This window comes from Neopsephotus bourkii, unplaced genomic scaffold (genome assembly GCF_033783945.1).
Source record: "Neopsephotus bourkii isolate Nb327-2 ecotype Australia unplaced genomic scaffold, CSIRO-AGI_Nbou_v1 NB_745, whole genome shotgun sequence".
Taxonomy (NCBI): Eukaryota; Metazoa; Chordata; class Aves; order Psittaciformes; family Psittacidae; genus Neopsephotus; species Neopsephotus bourkii.
Genome location: NW_026901243.1, coordinates 577418 through 597945, shown reverse-complemented (window position 1 = coordinate 597945; position 20528 = coordinate 577418). Strand labels below are relative to the sequence as shown.

At 50.9% G+C, this 20528-nt stretch overlaps 1 protein-coding gene across 2 annotated transcripts in view; it reads right to left on the bottom strand.

Moving 5' to 3' along the window:
* The window catches only part of GJC2 (gap junction protein gamma 2), a 38178-nt gene extending 19534 nt beyond the window's left edge, over positions 1–18644 (bottom strand). The window contains exons 1-3 of one of the 2 annotated variants that reach the window (XM_061354744.1): positions 18442–18644; positions 16044–16120; positions 13176–13278 (exon numbers count right to left, since the gene is read on the bottom strand). The gene's annotated coding sequence lies outside the window, so the exon portion shown is untranslated. Of the gene's footprint in view, positions 1–11095; positions 11227–13175; positions 13279–16043; positions 16121–18441 lie in introns of those variants that run through there. The other variant, XM_061354743.1, reaches the window with a different exon arrangement.
* Between the last annotated feature and the right edge of the window lie 1884 nt (positions 18645–20528).

Below are 20528 nucleotides of genomic sequence, written 5' to 3'. Positions count from 1 at the left end.
AGATGAAAGGGTAATATCGAATCCAGCTGTGAAAACAAAGATAAAAACCCTCTGAGCCTACAACCTCCCTTGGCCAATACGCGGGAAACAACGCGCCAACACTAATTCTTCCCCCCATGGCCATCCAACAGATATTTTTTCATGAATGAGCATGTTGAGGCGGAAGAGGAAGGAAGGGAGATGCAGGAGGAGGAGGTGGACAGCCCTTCCACGCCTATTACACAGGGGATTCTCTGTAGTTCATGGAGGTGCAGGGCCATGGGTCTGAGCCAACAGTGCCTCAGTGCTTGCGGCTGATCCACAACCAAGACAAGCAGGCAGCCACATCAGGTTTCTCTCTTTGCTGATACAACAGACTGGTCCCGAAGGTAGACATCTTCCCAAGAGAGCACCGGGCACATGGGTGTATGGGTGCAGGTTTTGCTAGAGAGTGGCTCAGGGGCAGGCTACCTGGCTCACACCAAACCCTGCAGCACCCACTGGGATGCAGTGGGCTCTTGTTGTCAGAGCAGGTACCCCTGGCATCACTAGGGCTTGTGTAGGGGTCAAACATCCCCATACAAAGGACCTGTCTGGTTTCCATGCAGGGATGCATGAAGCTCCACTTTGAGGCTAGAGCTGGGACACAGAGAATGCTACAATCACAGTTTAATCTGTTACAATGCTAAAATCACCCCATGACATGCAACAAGCCCTATCTTAGTCTCCCAGCCTTCTGCTCACATTTCTTCCATACTCTCTGCCACCCCAGAGCCAGTTTAGCATCCTCTGCTAATGGGAACATTGCTAAATTTAAAGATGTAAAAAGTATTGGAAATGCCATGGAATGAGGGCGCAGAAGAAAATAAGTCTTGTTCCTCCTTCATTTTGCAATAAATAGCCCTTGGAAATGCCAAGTCAGAGTCTCTGACCTACAGGTAGCTATCAGGACACACCTAGGTTTGCTGCTGGACCACTGAGGTTCATCCTCTTTGCTGTGGCTCTGGTGGTGGTCACTGGCTGGGCACCCAGTCCACCATGTTCCAGTATTCCAGGAACCCCCCTGGAAATCTTCTGGAGTGAATAGCTGCAGTGACCTGGCCATTACCAGAAGCTGGGGAAAGAAGATGAAGTTGTGGGAGGCTCTTCTTGAAAATTCACTTTTTCCATTTCCAGTTCTTTCCCTCCCTTCCTCTCCAAGTCATCCTCCCTTTAGCCTCCAGGCAGAAATAAATAAGAAACCACAACACCATCTGAGAAGGATTAAGAGGCAACAACTTAAGGAACATGAATCAAAACCCCAAAAAACAATCTGCAGTATTGCTTTAAGATGGTCTGCACAGAGACAGACAAGGTAGAGCCCAGTGGGCCATGTGTGCAGCCATAAGGACCTGGAGCCAGGGGAGCAGCGTACTACAGGTGACTTGTGGTACACAATTCACTAAGCCATGGAGCCTGTGAGCTTCCTTGCATCATCTGAAAGCATAACTTCATCTACCATCTTCTTTCCCTGGCTGCTCTTTGGGCCCATACTGAGTTCAAAGCCTGAGAGCCTTCACCTCAACCCTCTGGAGCCCACATCAGTGCTGCTCAGCCAACTCTCTGCTGTCTCTAGGGTGACTCCAGACAGAAATGAGCAGGGGAACCCAATTTCCACTTCTCCCAAAGGCAACAGCACAAGGGCCATATGTTTTTGCCTTCTGTCGAGCAGTAAGAGTCCTGCAAACCATGAGCCCTGATCACGAGTACCAGACACATCCCTGTGATGGAGGATGTCCGAGACATGACAAGGGAAGGGATTTGCCTGGTAGAAGATAATACCCAAACCAAGCCCAGGAGGTTTCATAGAGGGTCTCTCCCATGGCACTGCTGCCCTGCCCCATGTGGGACTTGACTCCAACCAACTACATCATTGCCTGCTGCTTAGATGTGTCTCTTCCACCTACACGCTCAAAAAACCATCATTGCATTGCTATGCTATGATGCCAGGCTCTGCTTTGCATCCTTCCCCACTGTTTTTACCAGTGCTGCTCACTCCAAAAATGATTAGGCCTTCTCCTAGCACACCTAATATCACACCTCACCCCTTCTAGGACCGCAGATCCAGATCCCAGACAGCATTTGATCTGCTGCTGTCCATTCGAAGGCCCTCACTCCATCCCTGTTTCAAAATTTCAGCTGACCACGTGGGTTTTCTCCTTTGGCCAGAGCTCTTCTTTTCTGCCCTTGATTTAATTGTCCAGATGTCATAGCCAAGAATTTCCACAATCTGGTGGAAAATTCAAGAATCAGTGCAGGAGCAAAGCCACCTCTGCCTTGGAGAGCGGTGCTTTTGTTTCCTGCCAGCCATCCTCTTTCAGGCACTGAGAGCAAAAACCTCTGTGCCTTTCCAACCACTAAATCACCCTGTTGGACTCATAATGGCGGCAGCTGAACTACACCTAGTTCCACCTATTGAAATGACGGCAGCAGTCCCCATCCCACAGGAACTGACCCCTTTACCATCACTGATGCTGGTGGAAGTGCTGATGACATGTGAACGCTAGCAACCAGTTTTAATTTCTAGTGGTGTTTGCTGAAGTTTGAGCTAATGAAGAGTCAGGGTTGGAGGGGCTTAAGCTCAAGGGACTGGAGAGGGGATACTCAATCCAAGAGTGAAGCCAAGGGCTGCAAGGAGGGGGAATTAAACTTTAAGAGTTAGCCCTACCAGACTAACCAGCTCTGCATATCAGCATATCTATTCCAGTCATGGAATCATAATATCTCAAGTTGGAAGGGACCAATAAGGACCATCAAGTCCTTACTCTTTAGTCATCACACTGAAGTCCTGCATTCAAAAAACACGTGGTCAGTGGGCTTCATAGGACCAAGAAATGGGGTCACTACAGAGCAGTGCAGATGCAAAGTCCGTGCACATACTCAGCCCCATCCTGGCCAGCCTCAAGGAGAAGTCATTGCTCCTTCCTGCCACCTCCAGTCTCTGTCCAGAATTCTGTACAACTCCCACTTATGGAGTTTCTGGTGCTTTTACCTGTGATTTGACGAATTTCATCCTCTTTCGTGCCTGTCTATGCAACAGCCCCATTAATGCCAAGAGAAGGGGAACAGGGCAGCTTTCAGGCTCTCTGCTGTGCAATGGAAGGTAGGGTGAAACATGCATCCCTGGACAGATCTGTTTTTGAAAAGCAATTACTGGCAGGGAAGAGGCAAATCCCGCATTCCTCAGCAAAGGAATCTGGATGATGTCACCTCCTGCCCAGTGGCAGGAGCGTTCCTGCCCGCTGCAGCTCCCTCCAGGCAGCCCCTGCTTTGGCTACAAATATTTGTTTTGGCTTGGGCTTTGGAAGCTTCTCATTACAAGGAATAACAGCAGGATGGACTCTCCTACTGTAAGGCTTGTCTCTGTACTAGCCATTAGCACAGGCCACAGGTTAATAGAGGCTCACACAGACCAGCCAAAGTTTTACTGCCAGTAGCGGGGGATGTGGGGGCGTGGGGGGGGATATAAAAGGTGTTGTTTTGTGTGTTTTGGGGTGGTTTTTTTGATCTGTGCAGTGCAGACTGAGCGAGATCAGAAATCTCTTAAAATAGAAGGCTGCCTGCTCCACTAAACCACTTTCAACCAAATTCGCTCAGTTTTCTAGGCATGTAGACATGCTTCTAATCCTGTGGCTTTCTCTACCTCCCTTTAGTAGGATACACCGAGCAGGATACACCTAATAGGATATACCGGGTACAATACATAGAATCATAGAACCAACAAGATGGAAAAGACCTTTAAGATCATCTAGTCCAACCATTACCCTAAGACTGCAATGACCACCACTAAACTGTGTCACTGAGGACCACATCTACACGGTTTGTGAACACTTCCAGGAATGGTGACTTCACCACTTCCCAGGCAGCTTGTTCCAATGCCTGATCACTCTCTCTGTGGAGAGAGTTCTCCTAATATCCAATCTAAACCTCCCCTGACATGGCTTGAGGCCATTTCCTCTTGTCCTACTGCTTGTTACTTGTGAGAAGAGACCAATTGCACCTTGCTCCAGCCTTCTTTCCGGCAGTTGTAGAGTGATAAGGTCCCCCCTGAGCCTGCCCTTCTCCAGACTGAGCAACCCCAGTTCCCTCAGCAGTTCCTCATCACAGAACTTGTGCTCCAGACCCTTCACAAGCTTCGTTGCTCTCCTCTGGACCTGCTTCAGCACCTCAATGTCTCTCATGTAGTGAGGGGCCCAGAACTGAACACAGGATTCAAGGTGAGGCCTCACCAGTGCCCAGCTGATGTACCAGTACATCAGCTAGGATGTCTAAAGAAAGTCAGGATCTTTCCTAACCAACTGGAATAAAGTGCCCTTTTGCCTGGAAGGGGAGTTCAGTGCATGTTTCTAGGAAGAGCATTGCAGGGGTATGGAGCAATTGTGGAGTGGTGTGGAGGCAGGACCATGTGCAGCGTGGTGGCTTCTCAAAATGAAAAGATCTCTTGTTATATCCTCCAAGACTGTTTTTAAGGCACTTGGGTGGGATTTAGTCACCTAAATTTGGGTGTTCAGCCCTGAGCTCAACATCTGCCTGCACTCTGAGGGCTGCTCTGGGACAGAGTTCAGTTTCCAGCTCTTCTCTCTGCTCCTCTACATGTCACTAAACGCTCTCAGGAACCAGGAGGCCAGAGCACACCCTGTCAAAAATGTGATAGTATCCTCCTGCAACTCCTCCCCAATAGTTTATGTTTATAACTACTTTTTAAGTTATCCATCCCATCAAAAGGTGCTGCTTGTTCACCCACTTCTCCTTAGCACCCATGAGAAGGCTGGAGGAGGAAATGTGGACACAACCAGAGGGGTCAGGGACCGATTGTAAAGTAGATGGGTAAGTTGCTTCATTATGCTCTGAGATAACCCACTGCTGGCATCTGAAGAAGTTTCATACTCTCAGACTTTGACTGCGGGTATAATGTGAGAGGGACAGTCCTGCCCTTCAGTGGAAAACACTGGAGGAGCAGGAGGATGTCCTTTGTGAGACACTTGTGAGCGTGGATTACTCCAAATCCCACAGGTGCTGATGGGATCTCACTCAAGTCACTGATTTTGCTAAAACATGAGATGTGCCACAGAAATCCTAGCAATGGCAGTGAGAGGAGTGATGGGAATGGAAGCCAGCTGCGTTTTTAACGCCAGCACAAGGTATTGCCTCGTATCTGAGTGCATGGATGTGCTGGTTTGAGTGTTTAAAAAAGCACATTTAAGCAATTGCTTTTGGAGGTTTCTCAAGCTGGTGGCTCTTGCATCTGCTGACCAGCTTGAGCGTGAGCATGGATGGGAGCCCCAGGCGTCAGTCTGGCTCTGTCAGTGCCAACCTTCATTGGCATAATGGCTAAACCCGGATGGATCCATGCCATGCTGATGGGTACAATCATCTCTCCTTCCCTATGGGGACTGCAGGCTGAGCCAGGCAGGAGCAAAGCATTTTGCACAGCTTCTGTGCATCCCTTCTCCAGCTAGTGCAGGACTTCCATCAGCGCTCTGTTGCTTTGAAGCTCTCTTGATAAGAGGTTTCAGTGAATATTTCAAACCGTACCATAAACTACAGCCTGCCAACATAAACATTGTAAAAACACTCCCTATAAACCCTGCATCAGACCTCACCCTTACCAGAAGTATTAGAATGCTATGGAATAGTTAAAAACATGCCGTGGGCTGCCCAGGAGGCTCTGGGAGAAAGAGAGATATGCAGTGCATGCATCCCCCCATTGCACAGCAGAGCTTCCTCCTCATCCTTCCACCTCGGGATCTCAGGGTGAGCTCCACTCATGGAGCACTCACTAAATGAGCCCCACACCCACATGTGTCCTGTCCAGCACATAAAACCTCGCCTGTGTTTTGCCAGTATACAATATACATTGTATAATGTATATTATACACTATACAACTACACAGTATTTCCTGCAGAAAGCTGCCTGCTTTTCCCTGCCGCTCTTCTGGCCTGGCTGCACCCATCTCCTCCTGTTTTCCAGGGCATCCCTCCCTGCTCTAACAGCTCGGGTTAAGATTATCTTGCAAATCAGCTTCACACGTGCCCCATGGACCCCCACAGCTCACGCAGACCTTGAGGACTGAAGGAGACTCAAAACCTCCTGCATTTGCCACCGGGCTTTCTCTGATGTCCAGGGAGAAACAGCTTCGATCAAACCCTAAAGCAACCCAGACATCTGAGAAGAGGGAAGTCTGGAGCAGCCCCCGTACAGGGACCAGCCCCAGCTCTGGTCTCTTTGCTGTGGGTCCCACCTGCTGAAGAGATCAGCAGTGCTGCAGCATGACTGGCATTAATCATGGGCCATCTCAAAGGCTGGTGCCAAAGGAGAAGGCACAGCGGTCCTTCCCCTCTCTCAAAATCCCAGTCCATGAAGTCCATCTCACCACCCTGGGGATGATACCCCAGGTCTCCATGCCCTGACTGGGATGGGATGTCTCATGCTCCACCAAACACCATGTACATCCTGTGTAAACCTCTCGGTCCACTCAACCAGGAGCTGAAGCTATGGCTGACCTTGCCCGTCTCCCCCTGGCCGCGCAGCATGAAGAATGCTTTGTCCAGGGAGTTTGCAGCCTGAGCATGACCACCTCCTGCAAAGCCTCACCGAGCATGCAACAAAGCCCCACTGAAAGGCAGCCTTCCTCTGGGTGCCCTTAGAGAAGTGGCTACATGGGCACTGAGCAGCTTCTGCCAACCACTGTATAACCCTTCTCCAGCAGCTGGAGCATCGTGTGAGCCAGCAGCCTTCCCACAGCCCCAGCAATAGTAATGGCTTGTGGCACCTTGGATAACACTAAACATGTGGGCAACGAAAACCAGCCCAGGGTGTCCCATATGCAGCCTGTGGAGTCTGGGTGCTGGGGTCAGCACAGGATCCTGTTCCCAGTGGTCTCCCCTTCCCTGGGGGATCCAACCGCAATGGAGAAACAATGCTATCAAATGAGGTTTTTTCCACAGAAGGGATTGTTTTGCAATGCCTGTGGCATCGTGTTTTCTCTCCCTCCTCCCCTCTTCTCCAGCATTGCTTTCTTTTCATTAGCTTCATCTGTTTTGACTTGAGACTCTCCAGACCCACAGCTGGCACACATCTTCCCTGGAGCCACGAGGTGCTCCTGTCCCACCGATCACAGGAGGAGAGCAAACGGCTGCTCTCGTGCTGCAGAACGCCCCAGGGGACCTGGCAGTGCTTGCACAGGCCACCGGGTCACCAAAACACTGCCAGAGTGAGCCAGACATGGAGACATCGCCTGCTCTTGCATCATGTCACTAGATAGCAGCTCCTCCCCAGGGCGCTGAGCAGAGAGAAGGGCAGGGGGGAAGCAGCGGGGAGCTGCCTGCGCTGGAAAGGAAACGAGGACATTCATTTCTTAGTGAACCTAGTTAACTATTTCTGCCTGGGAGCGCAAAGGAAAGGGATGGGCAGAGCGCTGTGCAATAAATACCATTGTCCCTGGCAGGAAGAAAAAGGGATAATAAAAACGTGCCTGGAGGGATTTGGCTCAGGCTCACATTTGAACCAGCGTCAGGTTTCCGAAGCAGAGGCTTCCGCACGCACGGCAGGGCGTTCTCCAGGCTGAAACAGGTCAGGAATGTCATCTGTGGTCATGGATTAACTGTGCGTTGGTCCAGGGAGTCCCATGGACAAGAGACTGAAGCACCCAAAGATACTCAGTGCTGGACTGAAGCATCACCGCCAGTTTCAGCATCAATGGACAAAGTCATGGGAAAACAGCCCAGAAACACAGCCTGGTCCCCACTGTAGCCCAAGGCACTGGGTTGGAGCATCACTGTGTTTCTGGCTTGTTTTCCTGTGATTTTGTCCATTTACATCCTGCCAGCAGCCTGCTGGTGGGTTTGCATGTGCCATCTGTGTTTCGCTGCCTTGCTGGCCTCTACCTTGCGTTCGAAAGGCACTTTGCATAAAGGAGATGCTTGTAAAGCTCTTTGCCAAACGTGTTTAAGAGGATATTAAAAAGGGTCAGAAATAACAAAGCAAAGCAGAAACGCAGCCTTGGAAGATGCTGAGATCCCTCAGTCCTTGTTATGTTGAAATGGGTCTTGTCTCTTGAAATGGTGTGTAAATTCACCCAGAAAATAGAGCCTCATGATTCCAACACAATCCTGGCCCTCAGAGACACCCTGTCCCCCCTAGCACTGCCAGTTCCCTTCGCAGCAGAGGCCGCTGATGTAGGCATCCCCCAGGGATGATGACTGGGGCCCAAGGCTGTTGGGTATCATTAGGGATCAGGGTGATGGGACCAAGTCTGGGGCTAGTCCTAGTTGAGGGGAGCAGTGGATGGGTAAGAGGTGCAGTGCTGCTGTGCTGGGGGAACCTCAGCAGGCTGGAGAAATGGGCTGGTGGGACCCAGGTGAAGTTCAATAGAGCAAAAGGTAGAATGAAATGACGGTCTCTATGGGGAAAAAGACACAGGACAGTGGGAATTGGCTGGGGAGCAGCTCTGCAGGCAAGGACTAGAGGTCCTGGTGGTCCAGTTGGACAGCAATCAGCAGAGCAAACTCAGAAGTGAAATAGCAATTTACCCCATATGCCTTAATTGTTTTATAGAATCATAGAACAGTTACAGTTGGAAAGGACCTTAAGATCATTTAGTTCCAGCCCCCCTGCCACAGCATGGGACAGGGCTCCTGCTTTTCTACCCATGATCCCTGTCCTCTACTGCTACAGCCCAGTGTTGCACTGCTGGAGTGCAGCAACCCACACAGACTCCTTTATTTTCTCTTTTCCTGGCAGCAAGGAGCAGAAACCACTGTGATTTACAGGACCAGCCACCAAGATCTCCAGGCAAACACACCAGGTCAAAGGGAGCTTTGCAGCCTTAGAAATGACCCTTGGGCTTGTTGGATGAACCTTGGTGTAAGAGCTCCAAACAAGCTGCAAGTTATGGGTGAGGAGAGTCCTCGGCAGCACTGGGACCTGCAGGAATACTGTGCACGCTGTGTGCTGTGGTCCACCTCCACAGTGCATTGCTGAGGAAGGAGGGGTTTCCTTATTACACACACCGAAAAAACTCTCCTGGTATTTCGGTCTTGGACAGCGCCCAAGGATTGTCTCAGGCACAGCGCTCACAGCCTGCAGGAGTACGAGGCGCAGATTCCCCATCAGAGACATGCCCCTTCCTCCAGTTCCCACCCGCCCCTGACTCACTTGAGCGGGATTAAGCTGGATTTCCTTCCTCTGCTTTTCCAAGGAGGCTTTGTGCAGAGGACGGATTGCCCTCCTGTGGCATTGCAAGGTAACTTGGGTGAAAGAGGCATCTGCCTGTGGCCTCCTATGACTCAAGGGACTCTGTTTCCCTCTGTCTGAGATAGGGGGATGTCTGCTCACTCCCTGCCAGGAGAGGACACAGCCCTCTCCCGTTAAGCACAGCTTAAAAGAATTTATAAGCCAAGCTCCTGTGCTTGGTGCAGATGGGAAGGGTATTATTTTGGTACAGGAGGAGTTGGAGCTCCCACCATATGAGAGAGAGAAAAGCCCTCCTGCCACACATGGAGCACAGTATGGACCAGGAGGGCTCGAGAGGCCCTTCCGGCCCCACTCTCAGGGGATCCCTTTGGACAAGTAGTCCAACCAGGCAACCAAGCCTGCTAAGAACTGTACCAGTGATTTGGAGGCAGGAGGGATGTTGCTAAGGCTCACAAGGAAGATCCTAGGGTTTTATTGAGGATGGAACCAAAAAAGGCTATGGAAATGCAACAGTATCTCTACATGAGATTCATAGAATCACAGAATAGTTTGGGTTGGAAGGAACCTTAAAGACCACCCAGTTCCAGCCCCCTGCCACAGGCAGGGACACCTTCCACTAGACCAAGTTGCTCAAAGCCTCATCCAACCTGGCCTTGAACACTGCCGGGGATGGGGCAGCCACAGCTTCTTTGGGCAACCTGTGCCAGGGCCTCACCACCCTCACAGGGAAGAACTTCTTCCTCGTATCTCATCTAAATCTCCCCTCTATCATAAGGGGAATAAAGCCATTCCCCCTTGTCCTATCCCTACATGCCCTTGTCAAAAGCCCCTAAGGACCTAGAGGTGTCAATGGGGGATAAAAGCCGGAGGATATCGCACTCCAGAGGAGCATCCTGTGTGTTTGGTAGCCAACAGGAGAGTTTTCTCTCAAGGAAGGCTGGTGGCCAAGATGAGTCCACCAAGGAGCAGATTCAGTTCCCGCTGGTGGTGATGCTGCTGAGCCACTGCCTCCCTCATGCTTCAGTTTCCCCAGCTGTGCAGGAGAGAATTCCTTTGTGAGATGGTTTGAGATGCAAGGATGAAAAGTATGCTGACATCCTTGGATAGTATTGAGAAAACAATACAAAAGCACCTTACACACAACATAAACTTATCAATGGACCTTTTGTCCATGGGGTAGAGACACCAGCTGCAAAACTGCATCTTCTGCTGGGGTGAGCTCCTGCAGGCGCCTGTGCTGGTCTTCAAAGACCAGCTCTTGAAGGACAAGCATGTACCACCTAATCCAATGCTCCAAGAGCAAGCAGGATGCAGACCCCAACATTTGCAGTGCAAGCACAAGTGTCAAAAATGTAACCCAAGGGACTGAGAGAAGGACTAGCAGGGAAACCAGACCCCAAAGTGTCTTCCTTTCCCCACCTCTGGTGGCCTGAGATGGGGGGGAGGTTCAGGAGGGAGACTCGCCAGAAGGTCCAAGAGCTCATAAGGTTTCCCACGAGGAAAAAGCTAAACCATCAATGGTTTAATCCCAGACTCACAGGAGACAGATCTGCACTGCCCTGTGCGACAAGGGGATGATTTATGCCGACAAAATGTGCACAAACTGATGCCAAATAGGGATGTTATGTCTCTTACCACCGGCAGGAAAGGCAATACACGAACACTGTAATGCCATGGTAAACGCGCTCCCCACCCAAGCGATGGGGAAAGGACAGAGAATGAAGAGCAGGGGAGAGCGGGCGCAGAGGTGGGTCAAAGCAGAGGGTGGGGGTCTGCAAGGCGCCAGGAAGCAGCCAAGGAAAACCATCGACAAAATACCAAAGTTGGGGGGGTGAAGGGGGAGGGAAGCAGCAAAACGAACCAAACCAGGAGGTAACATACGGAGAATGCCGGGCTCAGTCCCTTGCAAAAGCGTCCCATCCTTCCCCGCCGCGGTGCACGCAGCCACAGGCAGCGACCGTCCCGTCCCTGCTGCAGCGCTTCTCCTCCCTCCCGCCCCTTCAAACCCAGCTCTTCCCGCCGCACCAGCCCGGAGACGCTGACGTGGAGACGTCCACCGGGGAAGCGTCCCAAGACGGGAGAGCTCCTCGGAGCGTGACGCCGCAGACCCATTGTTCACCAGCATCTCCTTCCCTTCCCCGTTAGCTTTTTGTTTCCTTAAAAGCACCCAAAAAAAGACCAGAAAAAAAATGAGCCCGCGGCAATGCTTCCAGGAGCCAGGAGGAATGCTTAGGGGGAAATCAAGTTATCCAAATCGCCTCCGGGGTTAGGGCTAATAATAGCAGAAAGAGAGCTCCTTGGAGCAGGAGGCGGAAGGCAGGAAGTGGAGGTGCTGCCATAGGATAAAGAAATGCTTCCTTCTCATTTGGAGTTTCTTTTTCTTTCTGTTCAAACAGAGGTGAAGCAGAAAGACAAGTCAGCTGCACACTCAGTCTGTCCCTGCAGCTACAGGGATACACTGCAGCAGCAGCAAAAACCTCCCCCCATTATGTTTATGGTAAAGTCAACAGCCCAAAGCAGCTCCTGTTGCTCAGATTTTAGATTCTTAGTATTTTATGCTGGCTGAGGGCTCCCTGCCAGCTCCATCCCAGTCCCTCTTCATCCCTCTGCTCCCTTCCCAGCACCGCTTTATGGGGCGGGGGGGAAGCTGGAAGCATCACGCTGCTCTATGGATAACAGCTGGAAGAGGACAGAGGGGACATTATCCTCCGGTCCTAGCCCCTTCTGCTGTGTCCCAGAGAGTTTTGTCCCCATGCAGGTCTCCAGCCTAAGAGGGGGTGATGTTACCCCACACTCAAACATGACAAGCAGGGATTAAATAACTGCCCCCAACCAGAGGCTACAACCTTTGGCACGTTGTTCTCTGTTCCTTCGCTTGCCAGCTTGCATGATTTTATGGCTGATCTCACAATAATTGATGTTTTCCTTAAAGGCCCCATGCTGCGAGGTGAAATTTGGCTTCCAGGAGTCCAAATCAGAAAAGTTTTGTTCGTTACAGTTAAAGAACCCCTTCCAAAATTTAGCAAATCCAGTATGAAGGTGGCTCTAAAGTTTTACAGTTTGGGGGTTCTTGAATCTCCTAATCCTACAGGGACCCCATGCATGTCCCTCAGTAGCACCCACCATGTGCAACTCCTCAAAGTAACTTGTTTTTCCTGTTTTTAAGGAGAAGGGATATCCTTGCCCCACAGCACAGCTGAATGGGGCAGCCAAGTTTTCATCCTCTTATTTAACTTCTCAAGTGGTTTTCTTCTCTCCAGCTGCTCTAGGGGACGAACCAGCTGGGAAGCAGCCTGGCTGACCATTCAGGGGGTATGTGCTCCCAGAAGGGGAAATTAGCTCATAAGATGCCCCAGGGATGGAGGAGGGGGGAGAAGGGAGTCATTGCTGCAGTGCTTGCTCCTGCGTCTGATGCTGCCCTTGACACAGTCACAGGCCAAAACTTCAGCCAAATCAGAGGTTTTCAAGAAGATTACTATTTAGGAAAACCCTTCTGTAGGTGCCCAACGTGAAAACAACCTTAAATATGCTTCTAAAACAAAAAAATCTCAGCTTACTTGTTGCGGACCCAGAGTCAAGTCTCGTTCAGCCTTGTTTATAACAGTGCCAAGCAAAGCCCTGGATCCAAATTCTAAGGGATTGCCCAGACTCCAAGTGGAGTTGGATTTCTGTATCTTAAACACTTCTTTTATACAAAACATTTTATAGGTGTAAAATGAAGTAAGACAACCTGCACAGCTCTTGATGTTGACTTTATATGTTATGTGATATATTAACAATATACTATATGTAATATATACAATTTATACAAAATACATTACTAGGATCAGTGAAAGAGTGACATAGTCCCCCAGGATGAGGAACAAATCATCCTTTTGCCCACAAAATCCACCTTTTCTCCCAGTGATACCAGAGTACCCAGAGTCACATCTCAGTAAGGAGGTGATTAGATGAGCCATACCTTTCACAGGCAGGAAAAGAGGTGCGTCTGAGCTGCAGGTCTTCACTGCATAACCGGAGACCTTTGGTGGAGGAGAAGCCGTGCAGTGCAACCGGCCACAGCCCTGCAACAAAGCCAAGGAGGAGGCGATTATTCCCGAGCATCTCTCTGCCAGGCACAATACAGCAGCATTTCAGCACCAGTGCTCAATGCCATCATTGTCCTCTCCAGAGCCGCAGCTCCTGCATGCAGTCGCAGGGGTGAAGCTTCTGCTACTCTGCAAGTTCCCAAAAGGCTTCATCCTATGACTGGAGAGGAGCAGGAGACTTTGTTTCCCTGCTAGGGTGGGATAACAGAGCTAGGGACAGGAGAGATGCTCAGATTTACCTTGCCAACACCACTGCGCTGTTGCCTGGTTTGAGGCTCCTACAAGGGAGGAAGGAAATGGGACCTTAGAGAAAATACATTGGGGTGTGGCAGTGATGCGAAGATGGGTTGAGAACTGGGGTTAACGGCTCACTGATCAAACCGATGGATGCTCTGGGTGTTATTTCGTAGAGATCCTTCCAGTGCAGCCATTAGAGAAGCACACTGAGGAGCTGGAGAGGATCTGGTGGTAGCCACCTAGGTGGACAGGGCTGGAGGATGGGATGCATAAGGAGAGGCTGAGCTGGGTCTGGTCAAGCTGGAGAACAGCAGGGGCATCCTTGTTCCTAAACGTAACTATTAAATGGGAAAGTGTTGAGAAAGCGGGACCAAACTCTTCAGCAGCACCCAGGGACCAGAGAGGCAGCACTTTTGCTGCAGCCAAGACGATGAGAAGGCACAAGGAGAGATTTTGCCTGTCTTTAGAAACACCAGAAGGTGCTGCAAGAAGACCGGTGAAATTCCTTCCCTATGACCACAGTGGATAGGACAAGGGGGATCAGGCTGGGTTTCAGCAATGAAACCAGTGCAGAGCCCAGATATACCCCCACAGCAGTGCAGCCTGTTGTATTTTTACTTCCACCTGCCAGCCCTGGTATCTGCAGGCTGAGAGCAGGTCCTAAAGCCAATGGGGTGAAGCTGCAGTATGATGGCCCAAAGGAACAGCAGCACCCATGCTTTGGAGGGTACATGGGATAAAACAAAATGCAGTACATTCAAATATATGTAAAGGCAAATTAAGTGGAAAAGCTGCTGTGCTGGAGCTGTGCTCCCTGGGCAGGGTGTACAGGCAAGCACTTGGGAGGGAGCAGAATGGACATTCAGCCTAGGTTTGAGGCCACAAGTATGCTGGCTGAGATAACTGCAGGCGTTATGGCTTGCTGGCCTCCACAGGTCAAATGTAATAATTAGCAATCAGATACTGAATCAATGAACCATGCAAGATCATCCTCCTCGCTCAGGGGAACAGCCTGACAAACGCTTTCATCCCACAGATGCTGGCTATGGCACCCTGAGGACAGCGATTATGCCACCTATGTGGGCAGTGACACCAATCTAACCCTAACCCTCTCCACCTCAAACTGGGGGTTGTTTTTGCCCTCCAGTCCACTCTGCCACATCCAGGAGACATCCGTAGGACCACCACCACATTCAGAAGCAATGGATCCAGCTCAAGCTTCCTTTCAACCAGGAAAAATTATCAGCCTCCCCTTTTTTCCCAGCCTATATCCAGTACATCCAGCTCAGCACATTGCTGGTTGTAACACGGAGGACTGAAACATTGCACTTGGGTTTTTGGAGAGTTTTCCCAGCAGGGCCCAGTCCCCACCACCTCTGTGCTGGCTTTGCAGTAGGGAGACAGGAACATCCCTGCCGCTGGATGCCCACCATCAAGGTGCTTTGCTTTCCATCAGTAAGACTTGCTTGACAGGAGCAGTAACCCCTAGGGCTTCAAGGGAATATCTGCAAATTAATGCTGGACTGAGGACTGGTCACTGGGAGGATGGATGCTCCATCTGCTACATCCTTCCCTGTGCCTACTGGACCAGACTCCCAGTTTAATAGAATAATGCCCTCTGTGGGGTGATGAAATAATATATATATGTATTTGCAAGTTCAACTGGGGAACCATTGTTTCACCTTTTCAGCCTTCATTTTATCACCTCCTCGCATCCAGCCAGGACAGGAAAAGTAAAATCCAAAACATCTTGCTCCTCCCTCCTTTAGTGCCTGGGGAGGGAGAAATCAGGTGTCAGGAAGGGGATGTATCCTCGATTTCACCAGCGTCCAGTTGTACCAGTTGCCGCTGCACACAATCTGAATTGCAGATGGCTTCTGGCTATTTACAGGGCTGGAGCCACATCCCGGATGAGCGGAGTCACAGCTGCTATTGTTGGAGAAAGCTGAGCCTGTACTGGATATCCCGTGGTTCTGCCCATTTCTGGAGCCTGGGAGCAGGGCTGAGCTTGTGAAATGGGGAGCACGGTGTTGGTGGCAGCGTTTTGCCTCAACCGGTGCTTCTCACATGCGTGCCACACCATCCAGAGCCAGTCGGGTTTATGGATTGGCATCCCGCGCTCTCCAGGGATGACACAGTTGCACATCCAGTCGATGAGGCTGACCCAAATACAGTGCCCAGCAAGGCAGGCGCATCCCAGCTCCCAGTCCTGCTGCCAGGGTGGCACTTAATTCTCACAGCGCCGATAGAGCTGGAGACAGCATAACTCCTATGAGCACCTTGGAGCACCAAGTTCCAATGGGAAGCTCCCCAGTACTCTGTGCCAGAGAGAAAAGTCAATCCTCCCCCACAACTTGCTTTGCAACAGCAGTGCAGTCAGGTAAAACACATCCTGAAGGAGCGATGTCTTGGCCAAGGGGTGCCAATATGAGTCAGGTCAGGCCCGATAAGGGTCAGTTAGACCCAGGGAATGTTATGAGGTGTTGGGGTTCTGCAGGACTTACCTGTTATCAGTGTTGGTGGTGCTAGTGGGTGTCTCAGTGTGAGGCAGCAGCGGGCACGTGATGGTCACCTTGCTGTCCTATGGGAGAGCATGAAAAGGGCATCAGCATGCCTGGGCAAGGACCACATCACCCAGTATAAAACCAGTCTCAGCTGCAGGCCCTACAAATAAGCCCACAGTGTGGCATGGCTGCATTCCTCCATCCCCATCCCACCAAGCCCCCGATCCCATGGGCACGCTCCTCATCTGCTCCAGTGCAAAGTCAGCTGGCTTCATGTGGCTTGTGATATGGCAGAGGATTTTGCTCCACAGGGGGTCAGGGAGCACCAGCAGGCCTCACCCTGCAGCTTTGATGGAGGGGTGACCCCAGGGAGGGAGTTGACTCTGAATCCCTTGCAATAAGGCTCTCAGCTCTGATTTGTGGCCATGCAGGCTGCTGCATGATTTGCTAGAAGAGGTCTGCTCCATACCGATGGAAATGCAGGCACCAGATATAGGAAAAAATGGGATTTGCCAGAAAAGCTGTAACTGGTGACCTCTGCAGCTATGCTGGGTCCAGCCAGCACCAACCCCACTGATGTACTGCACCTCTCCAGAAGGTCGTAAATACACGCAAGGAGCCCAGGCTAGCTCACTATAAGGATTTTCTCCCCCAGTAACTACTTCTGACAGCACTCGGGTCACTGTAGCCGCAACCCTATCCATCACACACCATCCCTGCATGCCAACATAAGCATATCCCATCACGCTTCAGCACTCAGGGTATTGTATCTCCCAGTGTTTGCGATTGGAAGCTCGCACACAGACTGAGCTGGGCATTGATGGGCAAGCAAGGAAATCAGTTATTCCCTACTTTTTTTTTCCCCTTGTTGCTTATTTTATGCACCGGCTGCCCAATTATTTCCCAGGCCGGTTCTGCCCTGCGGTGCCTTTCTGCAGTGGCATGGAAGCAAGCTTGAAAATCAGAGCTGCCTCCAAAAGCACAGAGATACTAAGAAAAGCAAAGGCAAGGACAAGTTTCTGGACTGTAGGAGCATTGGAGGGGACATGATGCTGGAAGGAGCCAAGGCGGATGGGCTTTGGGGTAATTTGGGCTGCTTGAAGCTATCCTGGAGTGCAGCTCCTGCCTTTCATGGCTTCCCCCAGGATGGTTTGGGCATTGGCTTTGGGGATTGCCTGCCCTCATGCATTTGTCCATCTAATACCATCCCACACATCCTACTGATGCAGATGAGAGTTCCTCTCCCAGCATCATCCTCCTGCAGGGATGTGGGATGAGGTGCTTCCACACTTCCCAAAGTACCTTTCAGAGCTGAAAAAAGCTAAAATCTGTCCAGTATTATTCCAATCTGAAGGAACAGTGAATATATAAAATCCTTTTTTTTTCCTGATATTTCCACAAGCAATCCAGGAGCAAGCCCATGCTTTCACTTGGGTGTACCTGCGATGGAGCAACTGACCAATGTCTTAGCCAGAATGACAGCCACCCTCAGGGGCAGAAATTCATCCCTGTGCTCCATGACACAAGGTGATGAGGTTTTTAATGGCTGCTGGGACAGCTAAGCAGAAGCACATTTGATGGCGTTAGCTTTCCACCTTCAGCCCAAAATGCTCTAAACCTCTTGGCTGGTATGTTCAGCACTGTCCTGTTTGGAACACATCCTAGGTAGGAAATACGCCAGTCCTGGGGGACCATCTTTAATCACAGGGAACCCTGGTAAGGAGACATCTGTACCCTTGGTTTGCTACAGTCTGGTCTCTCCATCCCAGCCCCACACTGAGTACTGGGAGCTGCCATTTGTGGCTGTGTAGGACCCTAAATTCGTCAGCGATGCTCAGCATGGTCCCTGCTCCAGGGATGTCTGCATTCCCAATGAGCTAGTACTGAAAATACGGATCCAGAAGAGGATTTATGTTTGCAAATGCAACTAATAAGAGAGACATCCTGGTTTTGAGGATGCAGGAATTAAACTCATTTCAACAGGTGCTTCACCCACCCAGTCATGAGATTAGGTGCACAGCATGGCCCTTCCGAAACACCAAACATGAGAAGGGCGTTGCCAACAGCACCTGAAAACAATGCATGAAAGATGCTCCACAGCTGTATCACCTGCTCAGCAACCAGCCCAGCTCAGCAACACACTCCCAGTCGCTCCGCTACCCATCTGCGTCCCCATGGCCACCCCGTCACCTTGCATTAGTGCCGCGCATCCAGGCATTTGCTGCTTCAGTCTGTCAGACACAGCAGCAGCCGCTCAAACCAGGTCACCCACCACAGGATGGGTTATTTAGCACTTTCCTCTCTGTTACCACCATGAAAGGCGGATGCAGAGATCTAAATTACTTGCATTTTCCATATGGCTGCAGCATTGTCCCTTCCCATTCCCGGGTGCACTCACCTCTTCCAGAAGGACCCCTGAAGGCTGGGCTCCACGCAGCTCTCGGGGTGTTGGTGGTGGGCCTGAGCAGGCAGCAGCGGGGCATTTCCATCTGGTGACAGCACCACAGGTCCCGCACGGTGGCTGCAGACCACCGGACTGAGGCCAGTGCCGTGCCCTTCACCTCTGCCTTCTGCTGCGCGGCGCCCGGCACTTTCCTGCTGTCGTTTCTGCCATCTAGAGGGGACGCTTCCCCATTGCAAATGCATTCCTCAAAACAGAGCCAAATCCCACAGATTCAGAAAAACATAAACAAAATCAGAGTTGGTCACTCGCTATGAAGAGCGACAGAGCGATGCACACTGTCAGCATGCAGAAAGCCAGACATGAAGACAAATTCCGGGGAGGGTTTTCCTGCCCATTTAACCAGAGCTAGAACAGTGCAACACAGAACTCCTGACAGGAGAAAGGATTTCACTCTAATCTAGGAAAGATGTATTTAAAACAGCCCAAGAGAGGTAAATGATCAAAATAATCACGAATGGTCCTTCTGAATTCCACTGAGTTACTTGAGGGGTTGCCCAAGACCTGGTTCTTCTTGCTGCTGTCCACAATGTGGAGCTGTGGACACCTGGTCGGATGTGGGGTTTAGGGAGAAAATATCTTAGCATAGAGGCAAGGGATGTCATGCAGAGGGACCTGAACAAGCTGGAGAGGTGGGCCCATGCAAGCTTCATTAAGTTCAACAAGCGCAAGATCCTACACCTGGATCAGGGCAATCCCAAGCACAAACACAGGCTGGGGGAGACTGGACTGAGAGAAGCCCTGAGGACTTGGGAGTGTTGTTTGATGAGAAGCTCACCATTACCTGGCAGTGTGTGCTTGCAGCCCAGAAACCAACTATGCAATTCTCTCCCTCTATTGTGCTCTGGTGAGACCCTTCATTTCAGTCCTGTGTCCAGCTCTGGGGCCCCAACATATGAGAGGTGTGGAGCTGTTGGAGCGAGTCCAGAGAAGGCCACAAACATGCTCCAAGAGCTGAAGCACCTCTGCTATAGAGACATGCTGAGAGAACTGGGCTTTTTCAGCCTGGAGAAGAGAAAGCTCTGGAGAGACCTTAGAGCAGCTGCCAGTGCCTAAAGGGGCCAACAAGCTAAAGAGGGGCTTTTGACAAGGACAGGTAAAGACAGGACAAGGCAGAATGGCTCTAAACAGAGGGGAGATTTAGATGAGATCAGAGGAAGAATTTCTTCCCTGTGAGGGTGGTGAGGCCCTGGCACAGGTTGCCCAGAGAAGCTGTGGCTGCCCCATCCCTGGCAGTGTTCAAGGCCAGGCTGGACAGGGCTTGGAGCAACCTGGTCTGGTGGAAGGTGTCCCTGCCTGTGGGAGGGGGTTGGAACTGGATGAGCTTTAAGGTCCCTTCCAACCCAAACCATTCTAGGATTCTGTGATTGAACAGTCCAGCTTGATCTAAGTTCAGTTTGGGGGCAGGTTGCTGGACGCCACCACCTGTGGGATGGCAGATCTGACAGACTCATGTCTTGAGGATTCAACACAAACCACCTGCATCCTCCAGGACACCAGTCTCTGGTACAAGTGACCCTGAGAGCAGCTGTGCTGCGTGCCTGTTTGCATCCACGGTTTCTTCCTCAAGCCCAAAACCAGGTTAACCACCTGGAGGCACCAGACACTGCTCATCCCACTCTCACACTTACCTCTGGTGGAGGCTTACTGCTCTGAACACAGGGGCTCAGTGAGGAACCAACACCTCCAAGAAGGCTCAGGACACGATGTGCTGGAGGGACCAAAGCGCTCAAAAGTTGTATGAAAGCATCAACCTTCAGGCTGAAGCAAGCTGGGGAAGTGAAGTGCAAAACATCCTCCCAGCCCCCACCAGGCAAAGCTCTCCGTATCTCAAGCCAGAGACCAGTATGAGGGACAGCAGCTAGATCACATGGATCCCTCTTAGGAGAAGGGTTTTACTGCTGTCCTCAAGCACATCAACAAAAAGGTTGCACAGCTTGGGAAAGGAATCTGGTTTTCCCCAACTTATAGGTTTTAAAGCATCTAAAGATCTATCTGCACCTAAGCTCAAGTGGACCAAGTAC